Raw genomic sequence first — 8,949 nt, forward strand, 5'->3', positions numbered from 1 at the left:
AGTCTCTTCTCCCTTGTCCTCCCGTGGACGCCAGCCCGTCGGGCCCGTGCCTGCTGCACACACCTAGCCGAGCCTGCTCTTCCCGGCCCCCTCAGACCCGTGCATGCAGCGCGTCAAAGCCAGCTACCGCGTCGGATACTCCTCTCACCTACAGACCATGGGGGCACTCATGCTGACCCTACCCAGACAGCTGCATATTTGTAGATCGACGAATCGGCCACCTTGCACCCAGCCACCTTCCAACCGACCTCAATTCCCCCCCCCCCCCCACCCCCTGTGGTGCTCAGGTGTCAGGAAGAGGCTGAAATGCCAGAAACCGGTCCTCGGATGCTTGTTTCCGGTCCAGGGAAGGCAAAGCTTGGCAGTTCGGGCTGGACTGTTCCCATGAGGCACAGGGTCAGACTGATTAGCATATGGCCATGTCTGAACTGGGGCGGCAGAGTGGGCTAAAGAACGGTGATGGATTCAACCCAGATCTGTTGACTGGGTGTGAGTGTTTGATTGGTTCAGATGCTCCGTCCATCACCACCCCCTTTTGTACCACTTTGTTCGCCATAAGTTGGCAGGGTATGCTCAGACATGAGTCCCTTGCTCACTTTGCCACTGGATTCAAGCAAGCCGGGCTGAAGACGGCTGAAATGCCAGAAACCGGTCCTCGGAAGCTTGTTTCCGGTCCAGGGAAGGCATGGCTTGGCAGTTTGGGCTGGACTGTTCCCATGAGGCACAGGGTCAGACTGATTTGCATATGGCCTTGTCTGAACTGGGGTGGCAGAGTGGGCTAAGAACGGTTATGGATTAAACCCAGTTGACTGGGTGTGAGTGTTTGATTGGTTCAGATGCTCCGTCCATCACCACCCCCTTTTGTACCACTTTGTTCCCCATAAGTTGGCAAGGTATGCTCAGACGTGAGACCCTTGCTCACTTTGCCACTGGATTCAAACAAGCCGGGCTGAAGACGGCTGAAATGCAAGAAAGCGGTCCTCGGAAGCTTTTTTCCGGTCCAGGGAAGGCATGGCTTGGCAGTTCTGGCTGGACTGTTCCCATGAGGCACAGGGTCAGACTGATTTGCATATGGCCATGTCTGAACTGGGGTGGCAGAGTGGGCTAAAGAACGGTGATGGATTAAACCCAGATCTGTTGACTGGGTGTGAGTGTTTGATTGGTTCTAATGCTCCGTCCATCACCACCCCCTTTTGTACCTCTTCGTCTCCGGACACCTTTTATGCCCTCCCAACACCACCCCATCCTTTAGCCCCTCTAGTCCCACCCCCACCTTGTCCTTCCGGCATTTGCACGAATACCCCGGGGGAAGACTGGCCGCATTGTCTGAAAGACCCGACCCCTCAGATGGTCTGTGTTATGAGGAGTGTCCCTGATATGCGTGTTCCCTTACCGCCCGATTTGGATGTGTCAATGGCTGCTTCCAAGGCGTGTGTGCCATTGGTGAGCAGTCTTATTGGAATTCCTTGGAATATGACTGGTCAATTGGGCAATATATCCTGCCTGACCACCTCAACTCTGCCCAACCCTGACAGACAGAGGGTGCACCATCTGTGCAGATTCTGGGAGAGACCACTAAGAAGTCTGGGGTCATTTGCCTCGTGTAACAGGTGAAGTTTTGGACTGATTAACGTTCCCAGGTATTTAAGACTGTTAGCGGCCCAATGAAAGGATGCTGTTTCTGTAAGGCGAAGCGATACTAAAGGGGATGATGGACAGAGCGCTTCAGCAAATCAAACACTAACCCCCAGTTTACTGATCTGGGTTTAATCCATCACCATTCTTTAGCCCACTCTGCCACCCCAGTTCAGACAGCAGTGGCAAAGTGAGCAAGGGACCCAGGTCTGAGCATACCCTGCCAACTTAGGGCGAACAAAGCGATACCAAAGGGGCATATGGCACAGGGTCAGACTGATTTGCATATGGCCATGTCTGAACTTGGGTGGTGGAACGAGCTAAAGATTGATGATGGATTAAACCCAGATCTGTTGAATGGGGGTGAGTGTTTGATTTGCTCAAACGCTCCATCCATCATCCCCTTTGGTATCGCTTTGTTCGCCCTAAGTTGGCAGGGTATGCCCAGACGTCGGCCCCTTGCTCACTTTGCCACTGGATTCAAGCTAGCCTGACTGATTAGCCAGAAACCGGTCCCAGGATGCTTGTTTCCGGTCCAGGGAGGACATGGCTTGGCAGTTCGGGCTGGACTGTTCCCATGAGGCACAGCACAGGGTCAGACTGATTTGCATATGGCCATGAATGAACTGGGGTGGTGGAGTGAGCTAAAGAATGGTGATGGATTGAACCCAGATCTGTTGACTGGGGGTGTGTGTTTGATTTGCTCAAATGCTCCGTCCATCATCCCCTTTGGTATCGTTTCTGTAAGGCGAGTCACTATTCCCAGGAGTAGGCCTCTGTTGAGCATTTCGGATTTATCATGGTTCCCCTTGAAACCAGAGATCCCCCAACACCGCCAGAATCTTAGGCCCCGAGCACTCTGGCTCGGTCGGTGAGAGCAGACTGGCGCAAGCGATTTGAAAGGCAACACAGCCACCTACTGTCTGCGCCTCATGTATGCCGTATACAGGTACAGCGCAAACATGTATTGTGAAAGCATGCGATGCAAATGATGTCGAGTTTAAAAAAAATGCATGGATAATTTTTATATACACATACATCACTTGCATTTACTACGCGCGTGCTCCTCAGCGCTGCAACTGCCTTTTTAAAACGCTGCTTCGTTATTGCGCTTTGCGCTTTTATTCTTGGGCGTGTGTGGCTCTATTTGAGGGGCATCCAGGGGGCTCTTTAGCAGGGACTTACTTGCACCATAATTGTTATCTTCACCCGCATTTGCGGGGCTTAGTTAGTGTTAGGGCTTCATCTGGGCGCTGTGTGTGACTTTGGCCGCAATCTTAGGTGGGGGTGTTTTCGGTTGGGCCGACTTTAGGCGCCATCTTGCAGTGGGTCCAGTGGTTTTAGTCCCAGGACTCCCGCGCACTGGAAGGTTTTTAAACCATTCCCTTAATTAGCTTGATAGATCACTTGCATTTACTACGCGTGTGCTCCTCAGCGCTGTAACTGCCTTTTTAAAACGCTGCTTCGTTATTGCGCTTTGCGCTTTTATTCTTGGGCGTGTGTGGCTCTATTTGAGGGGCATCCAGGGGGCTCTTTAGCAGGGACTTACTTGCACCATAATTGTTATCTTCACCCGCATTTGCGGGGCTTAGTTAGTGTTAGGGCTTCATCTGGGCGCTGTGTGTGACTTTGGCCGCCATCTTAGGTGGGGGTGTTTTCGGTTGGGCCGACTTTAGGCGCCATCTTGCAGTGGGTCCAGTGGTTTTACTCCCAGGACTCCCGCGCGGGACACCATAAGTAGAGATGTCTAGGCAAGCGCGCCGGAGGTGCGCCAGAGGTAAGCCCGTTTGCGCCCGTTCGCGCTTCGGACGCGCTTAGCGCGAGAGACGCTGCTCCAGCACGCCTGACATACTCCAAGGAAGAACTTTGCCTGATGAACCAACTCCCTAGTGCGGGTGAATGCTTAGCCCCTCTACCGGCCCCCCTGGTGAGCGTTAACTGCGGTCTATTGAATGTCCGCTCCCTCTGCAAACACCATGCAGAGACGGCTCTTCCTATTGACTCATTGCAGCTCGATATCATGTTTCTCACTGAAACCTGGACCAGGGCGGAGAGTAACGTAGAGCTGGGATGGGCTTGCCCGCCAGGGTACTCTATCAGGCATATCCCACGACCCAATTGGAGAGGTGGTGGAGTGGGCTTTATTTTTAAAGACTCTCTCTCGCTCTCTCATCTCGAAGTCAAACCTGTCAAGGGCTTTGAGCTCATGGGCTTCTCTTTAAAAGATTTGAGTGGAACACTGGTCTCGGGGCTACTGTGTTATCGCCCTCCTACCAGTGTGACATCATCTGTGCAAGATCTGATAGATCTAATCTATGATCTATCTAATACCCATGCTAGACTCCTAATCCTGGGTGATTTTAATCTTTGGCCCGGCGGTCCTTATGACCTTGCATACCGTGATCTGTACCAAGCTTGCAATAATTTGCATCTCACGCAGCATGTGTCCGCTCCGACTCATGTGAAAGGTCATGTCCTGGATATGATCTTTGCAGCAGAGCCGCTGGTCTCGATTAAGGAGGTCGCGGGCCAATGCTGGACAGATCATGCTTTGATCCACTTCTCTATTCTGTTGCCTGCTGGATCGTTGAGTAATAGCGTGCAGGTCAAGCCTAAACTCAGGAGACAATGGGCTCGGCTACTTACGGGCTCCAGTATACCCACATTACTGCCCAGAGCTTTTTCATTGGGTCAGAATGTGGAGGAGAGTTATTCAACTCTCTGTCATCAGCTCCTCGAATCGCTTGATAGGATGATTCCAATGCGCAAGGTGAAAGATAAACCGCAAAAAGTCTCTCCCTGGTTTTCCAGTGACCTTCTTCAGCAGAGACTTCATTGTAAACAGGTGGAACGGGTCTGGAGAAGACACTATTCAGAAACAGATAGACTGGTCTATAAAAAAAACCTCCAGGAGTATAAAATTCAGATCAGGTTGGCTAAAGCTAAGTTTCTCGAGGCCACATTGGCCAAAGCTGGAAACAAGTCACAAACCTTGTTTAAGTTGGTTAAAAATCTTTCCAACCCAGCCTGTGCTACACCTGCCATTCCGGCCTCGCAGGAACTATGCGACTCATTAGCCTCGGCTTTTGAGGAAAAAATTAATACCATCTTGGCGGGTCTTTCTGCCCCCAACCTGTTTAGCCACCCTGATTCTTCCCCCGTGGAACTAGTCAGCGGAGTAGCTCGGGAGGTGATTATGGAGGAAGCAGTACAACCTCGGCTGACCTGTTTTCCTACTCCTTCCCTGGAGGATTTCTGTCTGTTGGCGAATGGTGTGTCATCCGGCTCTCCGTTAGATCCCTTGCCACACAAGTTTTGGAAGGTGTTCCAGGCAGAACTCTTCCCTCCACTCCATTCCATCTGCTGCCAGTCATTGACCACGGCCATGGTCCCGGATAGCTGGAAACTGGCAATGATTACCCCACTGCTAAAAAAAGTCACCTTGGAACCTCTATGTCCGACCAACTATAGGCCTATTTCACTCTTGCCTTTCTCAATAAAAATCCTAGAGAAATTGGTCACTAGGGTCCTGTCCAGCTTCCTTGAATCCAACGACCTCCTGAACGTGGCCCAATTTGGCTTTAGGCCGGCCCACGGTACGGAGTCTGCCTTGGTGGCCGTCTTGGATGACCTGCGTTCGCGTGTCGACATGGGAGGAGCAGCGTTTTTAGTGCTGCTAGACATGTCGGCCGCGTTCGACACGGTCGACCATGCGGTTCTACTGGGTAGGCTCCGGGAGTCCGGGGTAACTGGCTTAGCCTTGGACTGGCTGGCATCATACCTCTGTAACAGGCGGCAATCCGTGGCCATGTCACCGTTTCGTTCGGTGGTGAGAGAGGTAAAAAAGGGAGTGCCGCAGGGCTCTGCAATCAGCCCGATCCTTTTCAACTTATACCTTCGCCCTCTAATAAGTCTGATTAAGTCATTTGGCATGTCTGTCATCAACTATGCCGATGACACTCAGCTTATTTTTTACATCGAGGGCAGGGACGCGGTCTCCCTAGAATCCTTTCACCATTGTATGTCGGCAGCTGGGGATTGGTTGCGTCAGAACTCGTTACAGTTTAACGGGGCAAAAACTGAAGTTCTCTACTGTTCAGCAGATCGTACGCCTCGCCCTCTGCCAGAGGGTCTATGGCCTTCTTCCAGCTTGGGCACTGTCGCAGCGGCAGATTCAGTCCGTAACCTAGGTGTCCTGCTCGGGCCTAGTCTCCAGCTGGACGCCTTCGTTAATAAAACCACGGCGACCTGCATGCTGCTGTTACGCATGCTGCGGAAGATTCTTCCGCTACTCCCTCACTCAGCGAGGACAGAAGCAGTGCGTAGTATCATCCTCAGTAGGTTAGACTACTGCAACGCACTGCTTCTGGGAGCCCCCAGTACTCTAATTATGAAGCTACAGCGGGTACAGAATATGGCAGCTAAGCTGGCGCTTTCGCGGCCTTGGTCTGCTTCGTCCTCTCTTGCCCTTTCGGACCTACACTGGTTACCGGTGCAAAAACGGATCTGTTTTAAATCAGCTTGCTTGGTCTTTAGAGCCTTGCATGGGCTGGGTCCTGTGGTGCTGCAAGGTCTTTTTTCCTGGTACTCTGCTGCCAGACTCTTGAGATCCTCCTCGGCCTTCTTGGTGACTGTTCCCAAGATAAAGAGGGCGAGGATGGGCGGCCGTTCATTCAGCTTCACGGCCGCCAAGCTTTGGAACTCCCTACCTCTGGCCCTAAGGTGCAAGCAGGATCTCCTGTCTTTTAGAAAGGATCTTAAAACTTACCTCTTTCCGAAGGCAATGTAATTGTCATCTGTAGGAATGTCTGTGGTCAAAGCGCCAGGATACCCTTTGGGTGACAGTCGCGCTATATAAGTATGCCTACATACATACATACACATACATACATACATACATTGGTTTTAGTAGTATGTGCACATAGTATTGCACTTACCTCGGAGTGTGCAAATTGTGGGTAGTGTGAATAGTGTGTATGTCTTCCCTGTCGCTTCCCTATTTGTATTTGCTGTGGTTATTTGCTGTGAGCAGCATTCTGGAAGGTGTCTTCGTATAAGGTACCAGTCAAAGGCTCTCCTTGGCAGCTGCGTTCCACCTACCCCGGAGAAGGCTGCCGTTTTGTGGGCACCTTTATATTAGGAATAAATCTCGTTGCATCAAATCCTTGTGCATAGAATGATTTGCTCCCAACATTTGGGGACGAGCAGTATTTGGAGTTGTCTGGGTAGCCCACGGATTAGCCTGTCTGTCCTCCTAAAAAAAATAATCATAATAGAGGTAATATACTCTTCAGTCAATTCAATTCAAAAACTTTATTCGATCATTTGTTAACAATAATCATAAAAGTACATATAAACATGATACAATAAAAATACATTTTAAAATTCGATTGATTTATAGATACTCATGTAACAAAGGACATATTTTTCCTCAACTGGACCGACTTTAAAATAAATACAGCGGTGAAGAAACAAATGTCCTGTGAATCAAGCGCAAATAAAAGACTCATGGCAGATTTAATAGTGGATACATTATATCTTTTAAAAAGTGGTTTCAAATAGGTTTTACGAAGTTGAAGATAAAACGGGCATATCAATAAAAAATGTTCCGGGCTTTGCTTTGAAGTCCCATCGCATGGGCATGGGGAAATAGTATGAGCCTTAATGTGCGGGCATGCTACGAGCGTATGAACGGTCCCCATCCGCAGTCTTGTCAATACATATTGGTGAGAGCGGATGGTGACCGTTTTGAGGTATCCTGCAAAACCCGGTTCCAACATGTTATACTTTTCATAAAAAACATGTGTTGAGTGCAGAGAAATGGCAACATTGCGCTTTAGAATCCTGGCCCTCATAAAGACTTGTTTGAGTTCTTTCTTAGGGATGTCTATAACTCTAGAGGGATTATCGCAAACATGTAGTTTGAAGACATCCTTAAATACGCGAATAATGTAATTAAGCCAGGGGATACGGGAACACTTGTCCATATGGAGACAGTCTAAAATTATCTTTCTTGTAAACCCTGTCTGCTCCTTAAACCAAATGGATCTCCACACCAGAAGTGGTTTTAGGCTTATTAGATCGGTAAGATATTCCAGGCCAACCTCCTGGTGGATCAGATTGGTTGAAGCGGAGGATGGTAAGCAGAGGAGTTTTTTCACAAATTTATTTTCCTCCACCTGAAGCATATTATGGTTACAGTGGACCCATACCCCTGAACCATAAAGGGCCAGGGCTACACATTTATGACGATATAAATACAACATATCGGGTATACGCCTGGATCCTAACTTGGAGGCAAACTTAAAAATCCCAAAAGCACACTTGCCCATTTTAGCTCTTACATTGGTCACTTCAGACGCCCATATGCCCCTACTATTAAAAGTAATACCTACATAGCAAAATTTATCCACTACTTGTATTATTTGATCCCTGACTGTAAAGGGTCTTAAATTTTTTTATTTTCTTGCCACAGGCCATAATAAAAGTTTTTGAATTGTTGATCTTTAATTTTCTCCCATTAATAAAATCTACAAATTTGTCCATGAGTCTCTGCAACCCGACAGGGGTTCTCGAAAGCAAGACCGTGTCATCAGCATAAAGCAATACTGGGATAGGTATGCCGTCAACAGTCGGTGCATCAGCACTAATATCACGTAATTCAGACTCAATGGAATTGATAAAAACAGAAAAAAGAAGAGGGGCAAGGACACATCCCTGCCTAATACCAGAGCCTACAGGGATATTAGGAGAACACTCGCCCAGTTGCCCATAACGTATCTTTGCAGATAGCTTCCTATACATTTGTGCCAGGAAATAAATGATTTCCCGTGGGGCGCCCATATCCAGCAAAGTTGACCACAGAAGACCATGGTCAACCAGATTGAAGGCGCTGGAAAGGTCCGCGAAACAAAGAAACAGTGAGCCTTGCTTAGCGCGAGTATATTTGCCAATTAAGAGGTCCAGGTTTATGCACTGTTCTATTGTGCCTAACCCCTTGCGGAATCCAAACTGGGAGTCCGCGAGGATACCCTTTTCTTCAACCCAGTCCTCCAAACGGCTCAATAACACCCTACTCATGATTTTAAGGGAGGCAGTAAGGAGTGAGATAGGGCGATAATTTTTTGCCTCTCCTCTCTCTCCTTTTTTATAAATAGGGATGATGATGGACTCCCCCCAGACCTGTGGGGCCGAGGTCGTTGCTGCTGCATTAAACACCTTTGTCAGTAATGGACTCCAAAGGGATACCTTGGATTTATAAAGGTCCACGGGTACCCCGTCGGGCCCGGTGCCTTCCCCCCCTTACTACACCGA

This window comes from Lissotriton helveticus, chromosome 11, assembly GCF_964261635.1.
Source record: "Lissotriton helveticus chromosome 11, aLisHel1.1, whole genome shotgun sequence".
Taxonomy (NCBI): domain Eukaryota; kingdom Metazoa; phylum Chordata; class Amphibia; order Caudata; family Salamandridae; genus Lissotriton; species Lissotriton helveticus.